The sequence below is a fragment of the Cibotium barometz genome, chromosome 6 (genome assembly GCF_041138505.1).
Source record: "Cibotium barometz isolate CiBa-2024 chromosome 6, ASM4113850v1, whole genome shotgun sequence".
Classification (NCBI taxonomy): domain Eukaryota; kingdom Viridiplantae; phylum Streptophyta; class Polypodiopsida; order Cyatheales; family Cibotiaceae; genus Cibotium; species Cibotium barometz.
This window is the reverse complement of record NC_141051.1, coordinates 59,532,740-59,557,978: the sequence shown is the minus strand read 5'-3', so window position 1 is coordinate 59,557,978 and position 25,239 is coordinate 59,532,740.

Genomic DNA, 25,239 nt, shown 5'->3' with positions numbered 1-25,239 from the left:
ACCAACTTCCATGTTCCATTTTTGTGCAGAGAATCCATCTCTGACTTCATAGCACGCTCCCAAAGAGCCTTGTCTGCCCTCTGTAAAGCCTCCTTATAACATGAGGGCTCCCCACAGTCAGTGAGCATCAAGTAGTCAACCCCTGGAACAAACCTGTCAGGGGGTGTGGAGGGTCTTGTGGACCTCCGTACCCAATGACCATCATTTGCAGGTTGCTGTTGTCCAGCCTGCATATCACCTATTGGTGGCTCCTGTTCCATGCCATATGGGTTGAAAGATCATGCCCGGTATCTCCTCTAACTGTGGGATATCCATAGGGATATCTTTTGCCATCTCTGGCTGTCCATTTGGACCATTTTCAGCACCATTTAAGGGCTTGTTTTGATGCTATAATGGCTGATTTACAGCCCTTGGTTGTTGTCCATGGTGTCCATCATCATCAAAGATGACTCTGCCAGGCTCTTGTTTCCTTGCAAGCTCCTTATACATGCATGTTTCATCAAAAATGACATCATTGTTGCGTATAATCTGTTGAGATTCAAGCTCGATGTCAGGGTGAGCCAGCTATGCTATGTGCTGGCATGTTAGGTAGGAACATGTGTGAGACATAAATGACAGCGTGTCCAGCTGGTCATAGAGTGTGGACATTAGCTAGGGTTAGATGTGTGTGGACACAACTCGTAGTGTGTTGTGTGTATTATGGATCATGGCTTTATGCATTGTGTGGTGAGAAGGGAGATGTCTTCCCTCTATGGTTAGGGTTTGCAATATACATTAGGGTTTGCTCCTGTGTGTGTGTCTCCTCTCCCTCTACCACTTTCTCAACATGGTATCAGAGCCTTGTGCTGTCTATTAGGGTTTATGAGTGAGTGAGAGAAGAGGGAGAAGAAGCTGTGAAGAAAAGCTATGAAGCTTGCCATTGAAGCTGTGAAGCTTGGAGCACACCGATTACTATCAGATCTGAGAGCTTGGCCTACCGGGTAAGGTCTTCTAAACATCCTTGAGCGGATTGCAGTTGATTCAGGCAAAAACAAAGCAAATTAGAGCAACTTAAAGCAAAGAAAAATTTTGGTTTTTTGAAAGCTTAAAGCTTGGAAGCACTGATGTATGGTGGAAATACATGTAAATCTGGCAAAAACACATGTATCTGACAAGGAGGAATGTATTGGCAACTCATATGCAAGCCCTACTATGCTTTTGGAGCAATTTACATGCATTTGAATGAGTGAAAAATTCTGGTTTTTGAGCTCTCACAAAACAGAGAAAAGCAACTCAAAATTTGATGCATTTGGAGCATGTTTTTGGCAAAAATCAAGGCATTTATTGGTTACACACTTGCCTAGGTGTGTTGATCACTTGATTACCTCATCAATTATTATTATAATCACTCCCAAACCCCTGTAGAGCAGGCGGCGCAGACTGCACAGAGAAATAGGATAATTTTTTGATCATTTTGATGCGAGGAGGTTGATTACTACTTGTGTACTTGATATATTTCAAAATTGATTTAGCAATTGGCTAATACACACACTTGAGAAGAGGGCTACATGATTGGATTGAACAATTATGCCTAATTGAGCTGGGAATGAGTTGATTAAAAAGCCTGTGTACTATTGGTTGCAGAGAAACAGAGTGAGTTTAATCAAGCAATTAATCTTTGGTCTTAAACAATTGGACAAATTCCTCTTACATGGAGTTAGTGGACATCATTTGCTAAGCTAATGAATGCTTGGTTGCTCAATTTGGACAAATATTGAAGAATTTAGAGCAAAATTACTACTGGTTTTTCTGGTTTTTCCCAAAACAGAGACCCAAAACAGAGAAAGGGGTTTTCAAAAATTGATATGTACACATGTCAGATGGTGCTGATATTCAACATTGAGGTTGTTTAGGTGTCAATGCAAGTTACCCATACTTGATTACACCACTACATTGAAATTTGGAGCCTTGAAAAGCGCATCAAATTAGGGCATCTCGGACTTCGTGAGCCGGTTCATTTTGGATGCATACAGGTTGATTTTCTATATCAAATTTGAAGATTGTTGGCTACATTGGAGTATCTGGAACATTCATTGGAGTGTGGTTGAGCTGAGGAAGGCTCATTTACATATTTGACATCGTGTGCGGAAGGTGTATGCATTGAGCAAATATGTCGGATAATCCAGTACATATTGTTGGTGAAAAGCTGGATAGGAAGAACTTCCAGGCATGGAAGTACAGGATCAAAAGTTTCTTGAAAGGAAAAGGTTTTTGGAATCTCATTATAGGTGCTGAGCCAGAGCCTGAACTACCCCAACAACCTACACAGCAGCAGGTTATCACTCATAAGCAATGGTCAGAAAGAGCATTCAAACTGTTGCATTATCTGTCTATATGTATTTCGGATGCTATGCCCATACACATACATGATGCTGAGAATCCCAAGGATGCATGGGATACATTGGTGAAGTTGTTTGATACAGACACGAGTGCTCGTAAGTGTCAATTGCGACAACAAATACATAATGTGAAGCGGAATAGAAGGAGCATCCATGATTATGTGCAAGAAATAAAGAAGTTTGCAGATGCATTGGCAACAATAAATGCCCCCATGCCTGATAATGATTTGGTGGATATTACCTTGCGTGGTCTTGGCAAGGAATATAAATCTTTTGATACATCCATCTCGGTTCGGAGTACAGGTTTACCAGACTTTGATGAGTTGGTTTCACTCTTGCTTGTTGAGGAAATCAAACTCAGTGATTCATTTTAGGATGCATCTACTAGCCATGATGATAATGGCAGAAATTAGGCTTTCTACTCGTCGCGCAAAGGGAGGCAGGGGGAGATTCGCATCACGTGGACGTGGTGGTAATGGTCGTGGATGGCAGGACAGGTCTCCACAACAGAATTTTCAACCTTCATATGGTGCTAGAGGTGGTCGTGGATATACACCTCAGAGAGGCAGAGGTAATCCTCGTGGTAGAGGACGTTGGCAAGGCCAACAAACATCTATGCAAGATGTGGAATGCCATTACTGTGGGAAATTTGGTCATATGGCAAGAGATTGTTTCCGCAAATAGAATGATTTGAGAGGGGGTAGAGCACAACATCGTGGAAATTATGCACACCATGGTGGTGGAAATTATGCATCAAGCAGTAATGATGGCACTGCAAATCACTTGTTTGCCATGAAACATGTTGTTGGATCTATGATGACAAATGCTAAGAATGATGACACTTGGTATATGGACTCTGGAGCATCAAACCATATGACTTGTCATGGTGAATGGTTTGAGCATATGAAGCCTATGGATGTGAAAGGCTATGTGGAAATAGGAGATGATACTCAGCATGCCATTACACATGTTGGAAGTGTACCATTGGTTATGCACAATGGTCAAACAAAATCTATGTCTGATGTATTGTACGTGCCTTCTATCACAAAAAGCTTGGCCTCAATTGGTCAAATGGTGGAACAGGGATTACTGGTTCGTTTCAACGAGCATGGTTGCTTCATTAAGGATTTCAAATATGGATGTAGAGTCATTGTTTTGCTAAAGGCAAGAAAGAAGGCAGGTTGTTTAAGCTGGATGCTGGGATTCCTGAGTTAGAATCAGCCATGTTCTCTAAAAGCAGAAATGTGGTACAGGACATTGATATGTGGCATAAGAGGATTGGACATGTCAATATACAAAGGTTAAAGAACATGCAGGCAAGAGGCATTGTTAGTGGGCTACCTAGATTCAAGTATGATGGGCATATGCATGTTTGTGAAGCCTGTCAGTTTGGAAAGCAGGCAAGGTTGCGATTTCCTAGAAGAGAAGGAAATATGAGTAGCAGGCCACTTGAGATAGTACATAGTGATGTATGGGGTCCTGCACAAAACCCTTCTATGAAAGGCAGTTTATACTATGTGACATTCATTGATGATTTCAGCAGGATGACATGGATATACTTTCTCAGAGAGAAAAGTGAAGTGTTGGAAAAGTTTATGGATTTCAAAGCTTTTGTAGAAAAGCAATATGGCTCATGGATTAAGTGTTTGAGGACAGATGGAGGTGGTGAATACACCTCAAATGCTTTTGAGCATTTCTTAAGAAAGCATGGTATAAGAAGACAATTGACTTGCAGGTATACACCTCAGCAAAATGGTGTGGCTAAGAGAAAGAATAGAGTCATATGTGAAGTGGCCAGGGCAATGCTCAATGAAAAGAGCATGCCAGATTATTATTGGGCAGAAGCATGTGCTACTGCAGTGTATATACTGAATAAAACATCTACAGCAGCCATTCATGGAAGTATGCCAGAGATGCGGCTTACAGGTTATAGGCCAGACATTGGACACCTCAAAGTTTTTGGATGCATAGCTTATGTACATGTGCCTGATGAAAGAAGAAGGAAGTTGGATCCTAAGGCAGAAAAATGTGTGTTTGTTGGATATGCACAGGATCGTAAGGCATACAAATGTTATAATCCACAAACTAGACAAGTGGTCATCTCATGAGATGTGGTGTTTGATGAGCTTGCTAGTGGGTACAAAGCAAAGGATGAGGGTGTCATTGAGTCACTTGAAGCAGATGTGCATGTGAACTTGCCACAAGCAAGTTCTAGTTCTACTACTATGTCTGGGCCAGTAGTAGCAGCAGGCAGAGGCTGAGAGTAGTACTGTACGTCCATGGTCAGGACGTTTGAGGCATGAGAGTGTGAGCACTGGGAGTAGTGCTGTGGATAAAGGAAAGAAGAAGGTTGAAGGCATTGGAATTACAGGTTATGAGTCATCAAGTTCAGAGAGTTTGGATGAGGAACTTGGCATACCTATTTTACGCACACCTGGTGCTAGGCAGGATAGATATGTGCCACCACATGCTAGAGTGATAGGTGTTCAGAGTGATCCGCATGCATTGCGGAGATCCCAAAGAGTTAGATATGCAGTTGACAGATTGACATATTGAGATTTTGCTATGCATTATGCATATATGACATCTATGGTGAAGCATGTGGAACCTACATGCTATACAGAAGCATGTATGGGAGAAAGCAATGGATGTTGAGATGGACGCATTGGTTCATAATGATACATGGAATTTGGTTGCATTACCAAAGGACAAAAATGTTATTGGTTGTAAATGGGTCTACAAAGTGAAGTGCAAGTCAGCAGATGGTTCCATTGAGCGACATAAAGCAAGATTGGTAGCAAAGGGTTATGCACAAACCCAAGGTTTGGACTATGATGAAACGTTTAGTCCAGTGGCAAAGATGGGAACAGTAAGAGCAGTCATTGCTATGGCTGTAGCTAATGGTTGGGAAATGCATCAAATGGATGTCAAAAATGCATTTCTAAATGGTGATCTACAAGAGGAAGTGTATATGGCACAGCCAGAAGGTTATGTACACCCAAGGTATCCCACTCATGTATGCAGATTGAAAAAGGCATCATATGGTTTGAAGCAAGCACCTCGTGCTTGGAGTGATAAGATGAACAGATATCTTATCTCACTTGGATTTCAGATTTCTACAGCAGATTCTTCACTCTATGTGAAGAAGACAGATCATGGGATTGTGAAGAAGACAGATCATGGGATTGTTTTACTTGTCATCTATGTGGATGACTTGATTATCACAGGTGATCATGGTGCAGATGTGATGCATGTCAAGAAAGCATTGAGTGGGCAATTTGACATGAAAGATTTGGGTGAGTTGAGATACTTTCTTCGAATTGAAGTGATCAAAGACCATGCAAGTACATGGTTAGTACAGCGCCAATATGCATTGGATATGTTGGCAAAATATGGCATGACAGGGTGTAAGCCTATGAGTACACCTTTGGAGCAGAATGTGAAGTTGCGGGCTGATTTTGGTGAGGAATTGGATGATCCATCTATGTACAAAAAGATGGTTGGTAGTCTCATTTACATGACTATCACACGCTCGGATTTGAGTTATGCTATGGGGCTAGTAAGTCAATTCATGCAGAGCCCCAGAAAACCTCATTTGGATGCAGTGAGACGCATTATGCGATATGTAAAGACCACTGCACATTATGGTCTATATGAGAGTGGTAAAGGCTTGGATATACATGGCTACACAGATGTTGATTGGGCAGGTAGATCATATGACAGGAGGTCTACTAGTGGTTATGCTTTTACACTTGGAAGTGCCGTGGTGAGTTGGAGTAGCAAGAAGCAACCTACAGTTGCTTTATCCAGTACAGAGGCTGAATACAGGGCCATTGCTACTTGTGAGGGAGTATGGTTAAAGAATCTCTTGGCAGATTTGGGTGAGCCTATTGATGGCAAAGTTGTCATTCATTGTGACAACATGAGCAGTATACAGTTGGCCAAGAATCCAGTATTTCATGCGAGGACCAAACACATAGAGGTCCATCATCACTTTGTCAGAGAGAAGGTGCTGGATCGTATAGTTGATCTACAGAGTATGTGAAGACTGATGAGCAGGTGGCAGACATCTTTACAAAGCCACTTAGCAGGGAGAAGTTTGAGTACTTCCGTACTATGTTGGGAGTACATGGTTGGGAGTACATGGGATGAGATTGAGGGGGAGTGTTGAGAGCTTTGATATCCCAAGCTCATCTACATCTTCATCGGCAGTACATCATGAGCTTGAGAGGGGCTGTTGAGATTCAAGCTCGATATCAGCGTGAGCTAGCTATGCTATGTGCTGGCATGTTAGGTAGGAACATGTGTGAGACATAAATGGCCGCGTGTCCAGCTGGTCATAGAGTGTGGACATTAGCTAGGGTTAGATGTGTGTGGACACAACTCATAGTGTGTTGTGTGTATTTATGGATCATGGCTTTATGCATTGTGTGAGAAGGGAGATGGCTTCCCTCTATGGTTAGGGTTTGCAATATACATTAGGGTTTTCTCCTGTGTGTGTGTCTCCTCTCCCTCTACCGCTTTTTCAACATAATCTTTCTATTCACTAGATCCCAAAGTCTATACCCCATTTCACCTGTGTCACCATATCCTAGGAATATGCATTTGTGAGACTTAGGATCAAGTTTGGTGCGTATTTCCCTGCATATGTGCACGTACGCAATGCAACCAAACACTCTCAAGTGCTTGTAGGATGGAGGCTTCCCTGTCCATACTTCCTCTAGCACTTTCCCACCAAGCCTCGTGTTAGGTGACCTATTTATAAGATGAACAGCTGTCATAAGAGCTTCAGCCCAAAAACCATGAGGTAACGCAGCATGTGACAACATAGAATGGACCTTCTCCTGAATGGTCCTGTTCATCCTCTCTGCTGTCCCGTTTTGTGGAGGATCATAAGGAGTGGAGAGCTCCCTCTTGATGCCTGTAGCATCAAAAAAGTCCTGAAACTGTTTGGACATATACTCTCCACCATTGTCGGAATGCAAAGCCTTCAGTGTTTTGCCAGTTTGATTCTCAACATGAGCAACAAACTTCTCAAACACTGAGAATATATCACTCTTCAAACAAAGAGGATAAACCCACACCTTGCGTGTGGCATCATCAATAAAGGACACAAAATATTTTGCCCCTCCCAAAGAAAGCTGAGGCATCTCACATACATCTGTATGCACAAGCTCTAACTGAGAATCTTTCTGTCCAAGAGCTTTCTTGTGGGGGCACTAGAGTTGCCTGCCATATATACAATGCTCACAAAACTGAAAACTTGAGAACTTTAGAGAAGGCAAGTAACCAAAACGAGACAATTGCTCCATTCCTTTGACACTCATGTGTCCCAACCGGCTATGCCACATAGAGATTTCCGGCAGCTCGGTTGCATTTACATTAGCATGGTGACAAACACCAGCATGCATGAAGTAAAGAGTGTCCACCTTAGAGCCTCTGGAAACAACCAATGAGCCCTTACTAATCTTCCACTTTCCACGACCAAACGTGGTAACATAATCAGCATCATCAAGCTGTCCAGTAGAAAGCAGGTTCTTCTTGATCTCAGGCACATGCCTGACATCATGGAACATAAGCTGTAAGCCATCTGAAAACACAAGCCTCACATCACCTCTGCTAAGAATCTTGCATGCATGGTTGTCACCCAAATAAACTACTCCTTCATTGCCTGTAGTATACCTGACAAACAAGTCTGCAACCTGTGACATGATGAAAGGAGGCACCTGAATCAATGATCCACGAGTGCATACCATGACCATCTCCTGCAAGGAGTGAATGGGCATCAAGTGAAGACGTGAATAGGACTTCATCCTCACTGTCACCTGCATGTGACACATTAACTTCTTCAATCTTGACTCCACTTTTTCCCTTTGGCTTTGCATCTTTGGCTTCATCTTTGTCTTTGTCTTTTCCTTTGCCCTTTTCCTTTTGATCATTCTTCCATTTGTAGCATTGCTTTTTGAAATGTCCCTTCTTGCCACAATAATGGCATTCCAAGTCCTTTTTGGAGCGGGACTTGCTCCTTCCCCATTCTTGGCTTTTACCCCTTTGCTGGGATCTCCCATGTGCATTCATTGCATTGGAGTTATTAACAGAGTTGTTCTTCCTGTTCATCTCCTCTTGAAGAAGAGCACCCTCCACATCTGCATATGAAAGCATAGCATTTGAATTGCTAGTGGCTGTCCTGAATGTGTCCCAACTCTCTGGCAAAGTGCATAAGAGAAAGGTGGCTTTGAACTCATCGTCCATTGCCAACTTTTGATTGATGACCTGGTTGACAACACCATTAAACTCATTTAGATGGGCTGTTATTATAGACGCCCCTTCCTTCATTTGAAGACCTATGAGTTTCTTCAACCAATACACTTTGCTTGAGGCACTTTGCTGGGCATACAAGTCCTGCAATCTTTGCCACATTCCCCAAGCTGTCTTCTCTTCACGTATGCTGAAAAGTAAAGTGTCTGACACAGACAACATGATGGTGGATCTTGCTAGCTCATCCATATCTTCCCATTCTTCAGCAGTAAGAGAAGCGGTTACACCCCTTTCTTTGATGGGCTTGTGCTGCTTCTTCTGGAGCAACACATTATAGCACTGGGTTTGCCAAATGTCATAATTATGTGAGCCTTCAAGCTTCTTGATGTGAAGCAATGAAGAGTTCTCACCTGTGGTTGCCATAGCAATATGCAACCTTTGACACAGTCAATGCCTGACTCCCTGCAAGATGTGCAAACACTGCACCAAAGCACACAAAGTGCTCACAGTTGTTCTCCCAAAGTTTATCTCCCACTGCGGAAGCACGAATGCAACTCTCTTCCCACTGAATGTGATAAAATCACCAAAATCTGGTTGCTGCAGATTTATGACAGCACCTTAGATGTGCTCTGTTCCCCTTCCAAAGTACTGTACAATAGTACTAAGTGCTCAACAATGATGTACCAAATCTGTACCGGCAAGTATAGCAGCTGAAAATGAGCCTTTTCCTCACTCAAATCAACGTACAGCCATGCCAAAACTTGTACAAAGTTGTACCAAATCTGTACCAGCAAGTACAATAGCAATAAATGCTCTCCTGGCTGTCCAAATGAGTGAAAATCAGACCTTGACAATCCTCACCACTGCATACAACAGTCCTGGACAGAAATTGAGCAAAAGCCCCTTGACTGCAAGTGGATTTCTGAGGGTTCAAGGCATAAAAGTCTTCCTTGCTGCTTTGCCAAGCTCAACAAGCACAAAATCTTGAAAAGCCCCTTGATTCAAGATCAATTTCTGATCATGAGTGGTACATTAATGCACATGAAGGCATCCAGAGTCTTCACAATGCTTCCCCTTGGCCACATATACATCCAATACATAAAAGCCCCTTGATTTACTGGCACATTGAGTGCTTGACAGGCATCAACACATTGCCCAAAGCATCAAATGCCAATGCCTACATGCAAATCAACCCAATTGGCACAAAAGCCCTTTGATTTGCACTCTAATTTCCTGCAATTTAGCCCCGAATGTGAGATTGCTCACATCACACAGCATGTATGGATGCCCAATGGCACAATTACATCAAAGGCCCCAAATGTTGACACCAATTTCCTGCAAATTGACCCGGAATGTGACCAATGTCACCCAATGTTGCCAATTTTGCTCAAAATCTGAGCCATTTGGACCTGTACCTGCTCAATTGATGAAAATGGACATGCAAAATCCCAAAAAATTGAAGCAAAATACCTCAGACAATTTCTGATTTTTGTTTCAGAAAGGGAGGAGTCGTATTTGCTCTGATTCGTGAACTGATGAGATGATGCTGTTGTGCAGGTATTGAGAGGGCAGCTGTATTCGTGTAGGTGACGTCGGGTTATGGGCTCTGAAAAAAATGCTGTGAGATTGCAGGCCTCCTTTGCGCTAGCTCTCTCGTCCGCCAAAGCAACTAAAAAGATGCAGGGGGAAAGAGAGCTTGAGCTCTTGCAAGCACACACACACTCACAAAACCCTAATAGAGAACACACAAGGTGAGAGGCTAAATATCTTCTTCTACTTCTCTCAACACTCAGCACACCATATACAAAGATAAGAGTACTCATAATATGAAAGGTACTCAACCAATACATACACGGGTTCTCTATAGTGTGAACCCAACTAAATGAGCTGGCGCTATAACTATGCCAGTCTTCAGAATGGCTGTCACACAGCCTCTCATCCCACTGGCCGCATATCACCCAAGATCTCACCAACCATGCCAGTGGTGTAATAGTGGGGCCTATCCCCCAGGCGGGTCATTAGTGTCCACCGCCTCACTAGATGAGCTCGATATCTCAACACTCCCCCTCAAGCTCAACTCCATCTCATGTACACCAAGCGAAGCCCTAAATATGCGGAGCTTCTCTGTACCCAATGCTTTGGTGAAGATGTCAGCTACCTGATCCTCTGTGCTGACATAAACAAGGTCAAGGTCTCCTGCCAAGACCTTCTCTCTGACAAAGTGGTCGTGGACCTCTATATGCTTCGTGCGAGCATGAAAAACTGGGTTCCTGGCCAAGTGTATACTGCTAATGTTGTCACAAAAAATGACAACTTGTCTATCCACTGATAGACCCAAATCTGCAAGTAGCTTTCTCAACCAAGCTACCTCACATGCTGCCATAGCAGCTCCTCTGTACTCGGCCTCTGTACTGGATAGAGCAACCGTAGGTTGCTTCTTGCTGCTCCAAGTCACAGCGGCACTCCCCAAGGAAAACATGAAGCCACTGGTAGATCTTCTATCTAAGATACTACCAGCCCAATCAGCATCTATGTACCCATGTACACATATCTCTGTCCCAGTCTCATAGAATAGTCCACAATGCAAAGGAGACCTCACATACCTCAGTATGCATCTCAATGCATCCGGTTTCCATGGAACCTGCATAAATTGACTCACCAACCCAACAGCATAGCTCAAATTTGGTCTGGTGATCGTCGTGTAGATCAAGCTTCCTACTATGCGCTTATACATAGTAGGATCCTCCAAGATCTCTCCTGAATCTGCACTCAACTTGCCATTCTGATCCAATGGCACGGAAATAGGCTTACAGCCTGTCATACCATACTTGGACAATATGTCCAAGCCATACTGTCTCTGCAGTAATCGAATACCATGTGGTGACCTAATCACCTCAATGCCCAAGAAATATCTGAGCTCCTGAATCTGCACTCAACTTGCCATTCTGATCCAATGGCACAGAAATAGGCTTACAGCCTGTCATACCATACTTGGACAACATGTCCAAGCCATACTGTCTCTGCAGTAATCGAATACCATGTGGTGACCTAATCACCTCAATGCCCAAGAAATATCTGAGCTCCCCCAAATCCTTCATCTCGAACTTCTGTCTAAGCAAGATCTTTACATCAAAGATCTCTGCATCATGGTCCCCCGTAAGAGTTCTACACCCACTATTGGGCACTGATGACGTTAGTGGAGATGTCATAGTATCTAGTCATAATGGAGTTGATAGTTATATAGTCTTGTGGGTTTACTACCATGAGTATATAACATGCACGTTCCTAAAAGGTGAATTTGGGCATGTTCTTGGATTCATTTAGGTATATAATTCAGTCAAATTAGCGGACATGCAGATTTCACATTATGAAGTTTGCATTCGAGTTACAGCCAGTTGATAATGTGCTGATTCTTTCTATCTTTAGCAGTGCATTTGTCTTATCAACTATTTATTTGCTGTTTTTCTATTTGCTACTTCCCTTAGTGCTAGGCTTCATTATGGCTAAGTCTGCCTTGCATCTTCGGAGGTTTGACAGAAACTCAGTACGAAGGCCTTTGTGTAAATATATGCTCTTATGTGTGTGTGTCTATGGAGTGCGTGTGTGAGAGCATATCTTGATACAGAGTTCTACACCCACTATTGGACACTGATGACGTTAGTGGGAATGTCATAGTATCTAGTCCATACTATGCATAATGGAGTTGATAGTTATATAGTCTTGTGGGTTGACTACCATGAGTATTTAGCGTGCACATTTCTAAAAGGTGAATTTGGGCATGTTCGTGGATTCATCTAGGTATATATTTAAAAAGAAGATCAACGATGTATGTTATCGGTTGGACCTTCCAGATCATTGGAGGATACATAATGACTTCCATGTGAGTTTATTGAAACCATATACAGGACCACTCCTAGAGGAGCCCGTGTTGGAGGATCCACCAGAGGTGGAAGAGCAAGAAGAAATTTTGCATTCAAAATAGATTGTGTTTCACTTTGTGAGAAAAAGAGGAAAGATAGTGGTCAGAAAATTCCTCTTGAAATTCAAGAATTGTTGGCCATCGGATGCGAAATGGATGCCAGAGAAGCACTTCGAGAACTATCCAGAGATACTTCGAGCTTATGAGGAAGTGGTTGGTCCATATGTATTTGAAGTAGAGACATAGACGTCTTCAGAACAGAGAGACAAATTCAAGAGGGAGAGATTGTATTGCTAGCCCTCTTCATTGTACATACATACTCGAATGTAATTGATCATTATTTTTCTTATGTAATGGTTAATTGGATATCCTCTAGTTTGGGTCGGTTGCATACCAGATGACCCAAGGAGAGAGATCTGTATTTGGGTGGCAGTGATGCCAGGTGACCCATTGGGCGGCCTTTGTGCCATATGCCTTGGATTTCACGGTCGGCGGGCAGTCATAGTGACCAGATAGCCAAGATGATTGTGTTGGATTTGATAGTCAGGTGGTCAGTGCGACTAGATGGCCCAGATGATTAATGATTGGTTATGATTAACTGTATGAGTGGTTTTCTTGGGGAGCCAGATAGCTTAGGAGCGGTTTCGGACAAGACTAGATACTTGACCATGACAGGACAATTTATAAACAGAAGGATCTTTACATATGCATTGCATACTTATGTATGTTTGAATTTCTTTGACTTGTGTGCGTTGTTTTTGATGTGTGGACAATGCTTGGATTTATGGCATCATGTGATAGTCCACTGGGCTCCATACTACCTGGCCAATACCTAGAATACGCAAATGATGCATATCTGTTTGTTGACTACATTGTATCTAATTTTTGCAAGAGGTGAGTATGGATTTCTTTTATGTAACACACGTGACAGGTCATGAAGAAAAACCATCAAAGACAAGCCATTGGTCAAAGATAAGGCATTGAGATGTTGCCAGATGAGCAGATGATATCATAGATATGGGGGATGTCCACATGCATAAGCTCACCAGATGGGGCTAGTACTTGGAACATATGGATATGCTTGGTACACTTGTGCTCCGCAGTTGAGGGACAACTACAATATAAGAGGGAGGGAATGTAACTATTTGGCCTTCCTAGTACTTTATCTCATGATGGAACCCTTGCCAAGACATTGGACTGGCGGAAGAAGGTACAGGGATAGGGACCATAAGGCTTGGTCAAAAAGCATAGAAAAGCAAAAAGCCAAACTGAGTTGACCGCAAGCCAAGAGCATCACTGTGGCAAGAGGGGATTGAGCAGGACCAAAAAGCAAAAGCAAGGCCCTAAAGCCGAAAAAGCAAAGCACAAAAGCACTTGGGAAAAGCTGGCCTTATCTGAATAATATTTTATTGTATAAAGTGAAAACAAAAGCAAAGCAAAAAGAAAAACGAAAGCATGGCTGCTTTTTGGGCAAAAAGCAAGACCCCTCTCAGTTATAAAACAGGCATGAACCTCTCTTGATCATCATCATCATCCAAGCGAGGAGTTTATTTCATCGTTGCCTGATGCTGCTTTTCAGATTCCAGAACATCGCTAACGTTATCTAGTGCCATGCCATTAGCTATCTGTACGTTGTATGGATCCGTATAGTTGTATGGAACTATGTTCTGCCTATTGATTTGCGCCGAACTGTGTCCCGCCTCTACTAATCTGCGAAGACTGAACTGTGATCCCGCTTGGTGATTTGCACCGACTAGGCTGTTGTTGCTTGTTGATCAGCACCAAGTGGGTTGCTATCGCCTGTTGATCTGCGCCGTGCAGCGGTTGCCGCCTGCTGATTTGTGCCGTACAGCTGCTGCCGCTTGCTGTTTTACACCATCTGGCGGTTGCCGTGTTCTCACGTGGACCTAATCTGGTATGTATGCCTCTGTATTGCCTTTTGGGCCATTTCTACTATGGATTGGGTGTCAAATCTGCTGTTGAACATCATAACTTCATTATCTACTTTTATCACTTACAAGCTTGGGATATGTTGGATTTGGTACTAGCGCGGTGAGGGATCTTGTGGGCCATTCCCATGGTGTGGTCAAAAAAAGGATCTCGTGCCTCGACATCAACTATGACATTGGTTTCTACATCAGCATATTTGTTTGCTTTTGTATTCATTGATGTATTGATTTTGGCTTGCGAGCTTGTGGATTGTTCTTGAATAAATTCTTGAAAGGGGACGAGGTTTGTTCCTTGCTCAGTGTGTGTCATGTGCAAAGTTCTCTAAACTCTACTCTCTCTCCCTCCCTCTATCTTCTCTCTCTATTTTTCTATCTCTTGGATACGTGGTGGAATCTATCACGCCCCGCTGGGTTTACAAGACATCCGACAGTGGCCACATCTAGCTATGAGACTGAGTACAAAAGGCAACATTTACAGCTACCATCGAGTGTGTATGGCTCAGATGCCTTTTGGCAGATTTTAGTGTTGGACAATAGTCCTCCACTCCTATCTACACACTGACTCTCAAAGCATATTGGCAGTTGCGAGGAACTTAGTGTTTCATACTCGCACAAAGCACATTGAGGTGCATTACTATTATGTCGTCAAGGAGAGGCTCCCTGCCAGAGAGATCAGTGGGTGTATGTCTCTACACATGATAATATGACATTTTTGTTTACGAAGGTTTTTTCTTGTGAAAAGCTTGAAGCCTTTTGGGGATTGATCAGCCATACCCTTGTACATGTTCACATCATCACTCTAGGAGGGTTTGTAGACATCTATGTCATGGGCAGGGGGTTTGTACTATGTAGACATCTATGTCATGGGCAGTGGTGTGTGAACCCTCTTATTTCACTTATGGGGAGTTCTTATCTTTGTACTTGTACCTTGTGTACTCATTCCAAGCAATCTCTAATAGACATGTGTGCTCTCTCTTCCTTATGATCGCTTCATTGTGTATGTGTGTGTATGTGTGTACTGCTACTACTTACCCTAATACAAGTTCAACATAAAAAGCCACCTCATGTGAACCCTCTTGGAGTCGTTTCCGCAAAGCTGAAATCTATTGTACGCCAAGAAAGAGATGAGTTGTCAGCTACTTCTCACCATGCCTCTTTCACAAATGGTATACCATTTCATAGGTATGCTTCTTCACTTCTAGGTGCAAATTACAGGAGTGTATGAGGATGGAACTGTAGCGCTATGTTCCACGTCCAAATAAAGGAAAGAGAAGGGTTGAAATAGATGAAGAGGATGGGAATAATAAGAAAAAGGCTAAAGAGTTTATAACAAGAGACAAATCTGTGAAGTTTGAGTGAACTCCTTGCCTGAAAACTAGCTGAATTTTGTGACCTTTGTAAGAAATCCACTAAGGCTGATTCTAAGGGGAGGGGTGATGTGTCCAAGGCACCCAAGAAGAAGAGAAAATGCCAGACTTGTCTTCAGCAGTGGGGTTTGTTTTATGACATGGCTTTGGATCGTTACGATAATTTTTACCAGCATGATTGTTTAAATCATGGGCTCCCTATAACAACCTAGAAAGTGAATCACAAGTTTTTCATGGGAGACGAGAAATTTGGCACATAGTTTGTTGTTGACCTTGAATTGCACAGCTACCCACAACCAGGTTCCCAAGCCTTGTCTTCTCTGACTTTTGCTTAACTTTGGCACATAGTTTGTTGTTGACCTTGAATTGCACAGCTACCCACAACCAGGTTCCCAAGCCCTGTCTTCTCTGACTTTTGCTTAACTTTGGTATTGTTTACCAACTACATACAACTAGGTGAATGATACTAGAAGTACTCTTTTGTTGTCCACTATCTCTGTATGGTTGAGGATTGTGTCTTAGCACTAGTCCATAAGTGGTCTAAGATAGCTTGCTTTTTGAGGTGCATGCTTGACCTTTCCCTTAGGGGTTCTCTCATCACCACCCGAGGAAATGGGGGGTCCTAGTTTCTGGGTTGGTATCCTTTCCTACCATGATATTGAACACAGAACTTTATCAGTCCATTGACTATAGTAGAGCATCATGGTCCCTTATTAGAGGTTAAATGTTAGAATTCTAGGTTAGCATTGAACTATGGCAAGGGTGGGAATGAAATGAAACTCTCTATTTTCACATAATCATTCCAACCGTAATTTGGCACGCTGTAGAATCACAGCGTAACATTTTCCATTATTTTAATCATTCAGAGTAGCAACACACAGGAGAGGGCTCGATGGTGAAGGCTGGAGTGTGAAAGTAAGTTTCATGATTGTGTAGCCAATGTGGTGATGTGATTGTGCAGAGATGACATGGCAAATCCAATCATGTTGTTATTGGGTTACATGATTAATGGCGTGACTGGTGACGTGATTAGTGACATGATCAGTGTCATGGAAATCACATGCTGTGATTCTGCAGACTACAAAATCATGGTTTTCTTTAGATGTGTTTGACCATGAATTAATGCCATTGGTGGTGGCAACTTGAATGTCACAGGTGGAGGGGTTTATTATGGGTTGTGTTATGGTTGAGAGGATGTGATTATGCAGGCATGGCATTAGGGACTTTGATTGTGTAAACTGCACAATCACGATTGTCTGAACCAGTGTTTATGAGGTTTCTTAGAAAAGTGGAGAGCTTGAAAAGAGGTGTATTTGACCATGAATTAATGCCATTGGTGGAAACTCTAATGTCTCGGGTGGAGGGGTTTATTGTGGGTTGTGTTATGGTTGAGAGGATGTGATTATGCAGGCATGGTGTTAGGGACTTTGATTGTGCAGGATTATCTGAACCAATATTTATGAGGTTTCTTAGGAAAGTGGAGAGCTTGAAGAGTACACGAGTCCTACTTGGTGAGAGGTGTGCCGACGTACAAGATGCATGTAAGTAGCACAGAAGCAGATGTAGGTGCAAGCTTAATCACTCGAAGAAAATGATGAAGAAGTGAAAATGATGGAAAACAATGCAAAAAATAGAAGCAATTGTCTATTATGGGCAATGGGGATCACGGAAGCTAGAGGATAAATGCACATGACACATGGCAAAATATATTAGTGGTTTGGGAATACATGCTATGATTATGGCAACAATTGGCATGATCACGTCATCAATGGCCGTGATCAGGGTCGTGATTACTATGTAATCATGTTGGGTGAAAGTACTAAAAATCATGTGATGCCATACTTACCAATCATATGACACCCCGAGAGCTTATAAAAGAGTAGGTTCAACGTAGTTTTTGTGGTGTGATTCTGTAGGTGTGAGAATCATGGTTGTGATTCAACCCAAATCATGATGATTAGGCAGTGAGGGCATGACTATGATAGAATCTAGACTAGATCATGTTGCAATTTAGGAGTGATTCTAGAATTCCAAGATGATTATGAGAAAAAATTATGTAGCATAATTCTGCAGAATCACGGTGGAGTCTGAGGTTTGTCAGGGATTGTTAAAAATGTTAGACTGTTAATTAGTCAGTCCTCTAGGGTTTGTTGTGGAGGATCATTTTGTGATTTATTGACTTGATGCTCCATGGGATATGCCCAAGCATATCTGGATGAAGCTCTTGATGTAGAAGGGGTGTGTTGGTGTAACAATCACAATTCGTAGGAACACAACAACGTTTGTTCCATCCATTGAATCAACCAATCCATGGAATCTATAATAGGATCATTTGATTACTTGGCATTATGCGAGATGCTAGTGGTTGTGGCGGTTGAATAGGTGATAGTATAGGTACTTCAGGTAATCTATACATTCCCCTCATCTAGTTTTGCACTTTTGACAGATTTTCCCCTGATGTAAGCCCTTGCCCAGGTGGTGTAGGTAAAACTAGTTGTTGCCATCATATAGAAAGAAACTGAGGTACTTGAGGTACTACGGTAGTTGCCGTGTCTAACATGGGTACCTACAAATACTCATATCATGGCTCCCAAGTAGCATACAATTTGCGTAATACATCAATGGGTGAGGCCTCAGTACTCGTATGCTTTTGCCAACATATTGAGCACCATACCAACTCTTGCCAAGGTTATAAATGTTGGTTTGTGGGTACATACCTTACCTCTTTTAGCTTTATCTTATCTAGAAGTGCAGTGCTTAGGTCATCTAGGGTTATATCCTTTATTCATCTCTCTCATATTATCGTGCTTGCTTGGCCCAACGCATTGTGAATGGCTACCGCACCTCCCAAGAGAGAACTCTAAACATTCACCATTGAAAGAAGCAATAGACAACAACCATCATTGGGTACTTACCAATGCTTTAAGCTCACGTCCATTAAGGTCCCCAAGCCTCCAATCTCCACCTGCATGCTGTCATCACTGTAGAGTCGCTCGCACCACAACACAAGGCAATCTCTCTCTCACTCCTCTACATATACATGCATAGAGAAGGAACATGCACTAGAGTACACTCTCACTCACTCTCTCTCTCTCTCTCTCTCTCTCTCTCTCTCTCTCACACACACACACACACACACACACACACACATAAGACAAGGCAAGAGCTCTCATAGCACAAAGTGGGATTGTGTCCTTCTATTATGAGAAAATGCCTTATATATAATTGACCCTAATTCACACTTACGCCCCCAAAACTTACTAACTAAGGCCTTGGGTGGCCAATATCTCATAATATAAAACTTTTATAGTGCCTTTGCATGACACTTATGACCATATTTGTTATTCCAAAATGGGATTAACATCCCCCCTACTTGATGTAGGTTCTGTCCTCATAACCTATTATCTAGGCTGAAAGACCTGGTCACCGAACTCACGCCTATAAAAGTTACGGTATGACTGAAGCTTTTATAAGGTTCTTCAAAATGAGGAGTGAGAGTTCTAGAACCCTGTGTCGACCATATCTTCAAAAGTGATATGCATGTAGCCTAGAAGACACCTTAGGTGATGATAGTATAACATCATGCCTCTTTCATTTGGCCTCGTGTTCATGTTCGAAAAGGAGTTGCTCTGCACTAAAGCCATCATACTACTCATTTGTTTGATTGAGAAGCACCATGATCAACCTCAAACTGATAGTTGCCCCACGATAGTTGGATCTAGAATATGGCACCACGCTCGTATATCCATGTCAGCATTTGTTGTCATTGTTATGCTACATCTGAAAATGTTGTTGAAAAAAATTGTGGAAAATTGTAGCACATAGGTGAATCTCGCTGCTTTGCATCATGGAGCTGCAGAGTGGGGTAAACCTCCACTTAATTGGCATATGCAACGGATCAACCCTTTGGCTTGGTGGTGAACACTGGTACTGATGTGGCTGTACTCTAGAATGATCAAGTACTCTTTATGCCACTCTAGTTGTATACCAAAATCTTCAATTCGAGGATTGGTATTATTTGTGACGATGGCTCTATAACTGCCTCTTATATGTATAGGATTTTCTTTCCACCACCACCTGAAACAGTAGCTGATCATAAATGTGACAATCTTGATTTTGAGTAGATCTGCTAAGTGAGGGTTAGCCAGCTTTGTATGTTTTGCTACATTGGCCCATAAGATTCCTTCTCCTACCCCACTGGCAATAACTCTTCCAATTCAGGCATTGGTGCTCGGAGAGGATATGGTACATATGGTTGCCGTGTTGATGAGATTGTTGAATAGGGATCTGGCATGATTCTCCTGTTTGGTTTAAAGGTGTGATTTGCATCAACACTTTGAACATCAGCTTTGGTTTTAGTAATGGGTTGCCTGCCCTGATAATCCCTTCATATTCTACACATGACAAGGGCTCAAGAATATGGCTGTCAGTAATGAATGAAGGTCATCGCTTAGTTGAATGTGACGTAACTCTTGAAGCGGCCTTGGTGGAGACGGGTGGGGTGTCGGCAACTCCTCGGGGACGAGAGTGTCAGTGAGAAAATCTATAGGTCTAGAAGGAAGATGAGAGAAAATGCAGTCAGCCCCTCAAATTTGTTAGTAGGACTAACACTCGGATAAGGGTTTAGTATTTTACTGACTATGAAAGAAAACACTGGATAAGTATATGGAGTTGAAGAACCTTGTGTTTCTTCTAGGCCTCTCCGAACTAGGGTGTGGGTGGGCGGGCTTGTTTATTTTCATAAACTCTTGGAGTTTTGTGATATCTTCTGAAGTTATGTCACGATATTTAATATGCATTTTATCAAAGTTATATACCACAGTAGTCATCATGGCTTCTAAGTGTTTATGTATATAGCGATAGAGCTTTAGAATGCCATATGGGTGATAAAGGGTGGATTCGGTTAGATTTAAGAGCTGGTGTGTATTATAGACTTCAACCACCCATGACTAATGATCCAATGGTAGCTTTGTGCTACAACCTCATAGTTGGCCAGTGTATTAAGAATATCATCTAGTATAAATAGGTCAAGTTTTTCGACACTGTTATCCAAGATGTCGGATTGCGGCAACTCTCTACACCAGTTCTACACAGGTTTAACACAATTGATGCAAGGGATCTGGGTTGGTATCCTTTCCTACCATGATATTGAACACAGAACTTTATCAGTACATTGACTATAGTAGAGCATCATGGTCCCTTATTATTGGACACATGTTAGAATTCTAGGTTAGCATTGAACTATGGCAAGGGTGGGAATGAAATGAAACTCTCTATTTTCACATAATCATTCCAACCGTAATTTGGCACGCTGTAGAATCACAGCGTAACATTTTCCATTATTTTAATCATTCAGAGTAGTAACACACAGGAGAAGGCTCGATGGTGAAGGCTGGAGTGTGAAAGTAAGTTTCATGATTGTGTAGCCAATGTGGTGATGTGATTGTGCAGAGATGACATGGCAAATCCAATCATGTTGTTATTGGGTTACATGATTAATGGCGTGACTGGTGACGTGATTAGTGACATGATTAGTGTCATGGAAATCACGTGCTGTGATTCTGTAGACTACAAAATCATGGTTTTCTTTAGATGTGTTTGACCATGAATTAATGCCATTGGTGGTGGCAACTTGAATGTCACAGGTGGAGGGGTTTATTATGGGTTGTGTTATGGTTGAGAGGATGTGATTATGCAGGCATGGCATTAGGGACTTTGATTGTGTAAACTACACAATCACGATTGTCTGAACCAGTGTTTATGAGGTTTCTTAGAAAAGTGGAGAGCTTGAAAAGAGGTGTATTTGACCATGAATTAATGCCATTGGTGGAAACTCTAATGTCTCGGGTGGAGGGGTTTATTGTGGGTTGTGTTATGGTTGAGAGGATGTGATTATGCAGGCATGGTGTTAGGGACTTTGATTGTGCAGGATTATCTGAACCAATATTTATGAGGTTTCTTAGGAAAGTGGAGAGCTTGAAGAGTACACGAGTCCTACTTGGTGAGAGGTGTGCCGACGTACAAGATGCATGTAAGTAGCACAGAAGCAGATGTAGGTGCAAGCTTAATCACTCGAAGAAAATGATGAAGAAGTGAAAATGATGGAAAACAATGCAAAAAATAGAAGCAATTGTCTATTATGGGCAATGGGGATCACGGAAGCTAGAGGATAAATGCACATGACACATGGCAAAATATATTAGTGGTTTGGGAATACATGCTATGATTATGGCAACAATTGGCATGATCACGTCATCAATGGCCGTGATCAGGGTCGTGATTACTATGTAATCATGTTGGGTGAAAGTACTAAAAATCATGTGATGCCATACTTACCAATCATATGACACCCCGAGAGCTTAAAAAAGAGTAGGTTCAACGTAGATTTTGTGGTGTGATTCTGTAGGTGTGAGAATCATGGTTGTGATTCAACCCAAATCATGATGATTAGGCAGTGAGGGCATGACTATGATAGAATCTAGACTAGATCATGTTGCAATTTAGGAGTGATTCTAGAATTCCAAGATGATTATGAGAAAAAATTATGTAGCATAATTCTGCAGAATCACGGTGGAGTCTGAGGTTTGTCAGGGATTGTTAAAAATGTTAGACTGTTAATTAGTCAGTCCTCTAGGGTTTGTTGTGGAGGATCATTTTGTGATTTATTGACTTGATGCTCCATGGGATATGCCCAAGCATATCTGGATGAAGCTCTTGATGTAGAAGGGGTGTGTTGGTGTAACAATTACAATTCGTAGGAACACAACAACGTTTGTTCCATCCATTGAATCAACCAATCCATGGAATCTATAATAGGATCATTTGATTACTTGGCATTATGCGAGATGCTAGTGGTTGTGGCGGTTGAATAGGTGATAGTATAGGTACTTCAGGTAATCTATACATTCCCCTCATCTAGTTTTGCACTTTTGACAGATTTTCCCCTGATGTAAGCCCTTGCCCAGGTGGTGTAGGTAAAACTAGTTGTTGCCATCATATAGAAAGAAACTGAGGTACTTGAGGTACTACGGTAGTTGCCGTGTCTAACATGGGCACCTACAAATACTCATATCATGGCTCCCAAGTAGCATACAATTTGCGTAATACATCAATGGGTGAGGCCTCAGTACTCGTATGCTTTTGCCAACATATTGAGCACCATACCAACTCTTGCCAAGGTTATAAATGTTGGTTTGTGGGTACATACCTTACCTCTTTTAGCTTTATCTTATCTAGAAGTGCAGTGCTTAGGTCATCTAGGGTTATATCCTTTATTCATCTCTCTGATATTATCGTGCTTGCTTGGCCCAACACATTGTGAATGGCTATCGCACCTCCCAAGAGAGAACTCTAAACATTCACCATTGAAAGAAGCAATAGACAACAACCATCGTTGGGTACTTACCAATGCTTTAAGCTCACGTCCATTAAGGTCCCCAAGCCTCCAATCTCCACCTCCATGCTGTCATTACTGTAGAGTCGCTCGCACCACAACACAAGGCAATCTCTCTCTCACTCCTCTACACATACATGCATAGAGAAGGAACATGCACTAGAGTACACTCTCACTCACTCTCTCTCTCTCTCTCTCTCTCTCTCTCTCTCTCTCTCTCTCACACACACACACACACACACACACACACATAAGACAAGGCAAGAGCTCTCATAGCACAAAGTGGGATTGTGTCCTTCTATTATGAGAAAATGCCTTATATATAATTGACCCTAATTCACACTTGCGCCCCCAAAACTTACTAACTAAGGCCTTGGGTGGCCAATATCTCATAATGTAAAACTTTTATAGTGCCTTTGCATGACACTTATGACCATATTTGTTATTCCAAAATGGGATTAACATCCCCCCTACTTGATGTAGGTTCTGTGCTCATAACCTATTATCTAGGCTGAAAGACCTGGTCACCGAACTCACGCCTATAAAAGTTACGGTATGACTGAAGCTTTTATAAGGTTCTTCAAAATGAGGAGTGAGAGTTCTAGAACCTTGTGTCGATCATATCTTCAAAAGTGATATGCATGTAGCCTAGAAGACACCTTAGGTGATGATAGTATAACATCATGCCTCTTTCATTTGGCCTCGTGTTCATGTTCGAAAAGGAGTTGCTCTGCACTAAAGCCATCATACTACTCCGATTTGTTTGATTGAGAAGCACCACGATCAACCTCAAACTAATAGTTGCCCCACGATAGCTGGATCTAGAATATGGCACCACGCTCGTATATCCATGTCAGCATTTGTTGTCATTGTTATGCTACATCTGAAAATGTTGTTGAAAAAAATTGTGGAAAATTGTAGCACATAGGTGAATCCCGCTGCTTTGCATCATGGAACTGCAGAGTGGGGTAAACCTCCACTTAATTGGCATATGCAACGGATCAACCCTTTGGCTTGGTGGTGAACACTGGTACTGATGTGGCTGTACTCTGGAATGATCAAGTACTCTTTATGCCACTCTAGTTGTATACCAAAATCTTCAATTCGAGGATTGGTATTATCTGTGACAATGGCTCTATAACTGCCTCTTGTATGTATAGGATTTTCTTTCCACCACCACCTGAAACAGTAGCTGATCATAAATGTGACAATCTTGATTTTGAGTAGATCTGCTAAGTGAGGGTTAGCGAGCTTTGTATGTTTTGCTACATTGGCCCATAAGATTCCTTCTCCTATCCTAGTGGCAATAACTCTTCCAATTCAGGCATTGGTGCTCGGAGAGGATATGGTACATATGGTTGCCGTGTTGATGAGATTGTTGAATAGGGATCTGGCATGATTCTCCTGTTTGGTTTAAAGGTGTGATTTGCATCAACACTTTGAACATCAGCTTTGGTTTTAGTAATGGGTTGCCTGCCCTGATAATCCCTTCATATTCTGCACATGACAAGGGCTCAAGAATATGGCTGTCAGTAAACGAATGAAGGTCATCGCTTAGTTGAATGTGACGTAACTCTTGAAGCGGCCTTGGTGGAGACGGGCGGGGTGTCGGCAACTCCTCGGGGGCGAGAGTGTCAGTGAGAAAATCTATAGGTCTAGAAGGAAGATGAGAGAAAATGCAGTCAGCCCCTCAAATTTGTTAGTAGGACTAACACTCGGATAAGGGTTTAGTATTTTACTGACTATGAAAGAAAACACTGGATAAGTATATGGAGTTGAAGAACCTTGTGTTTCTTCTAGGCCTCTCCGAACTAGGGGCTGAGTGGGCGGGCTTGTTTATTTTCATAAACTCTTGGAGTTTTGTGATATCTTCTGAAGTTATGTTAGGATATTTAATATGCATTTTATCAAAGTTATATACCACAGTAGTCATCATGGCTTCTAAGTGTTTATGTATATAGCGATAGAGCTTTAG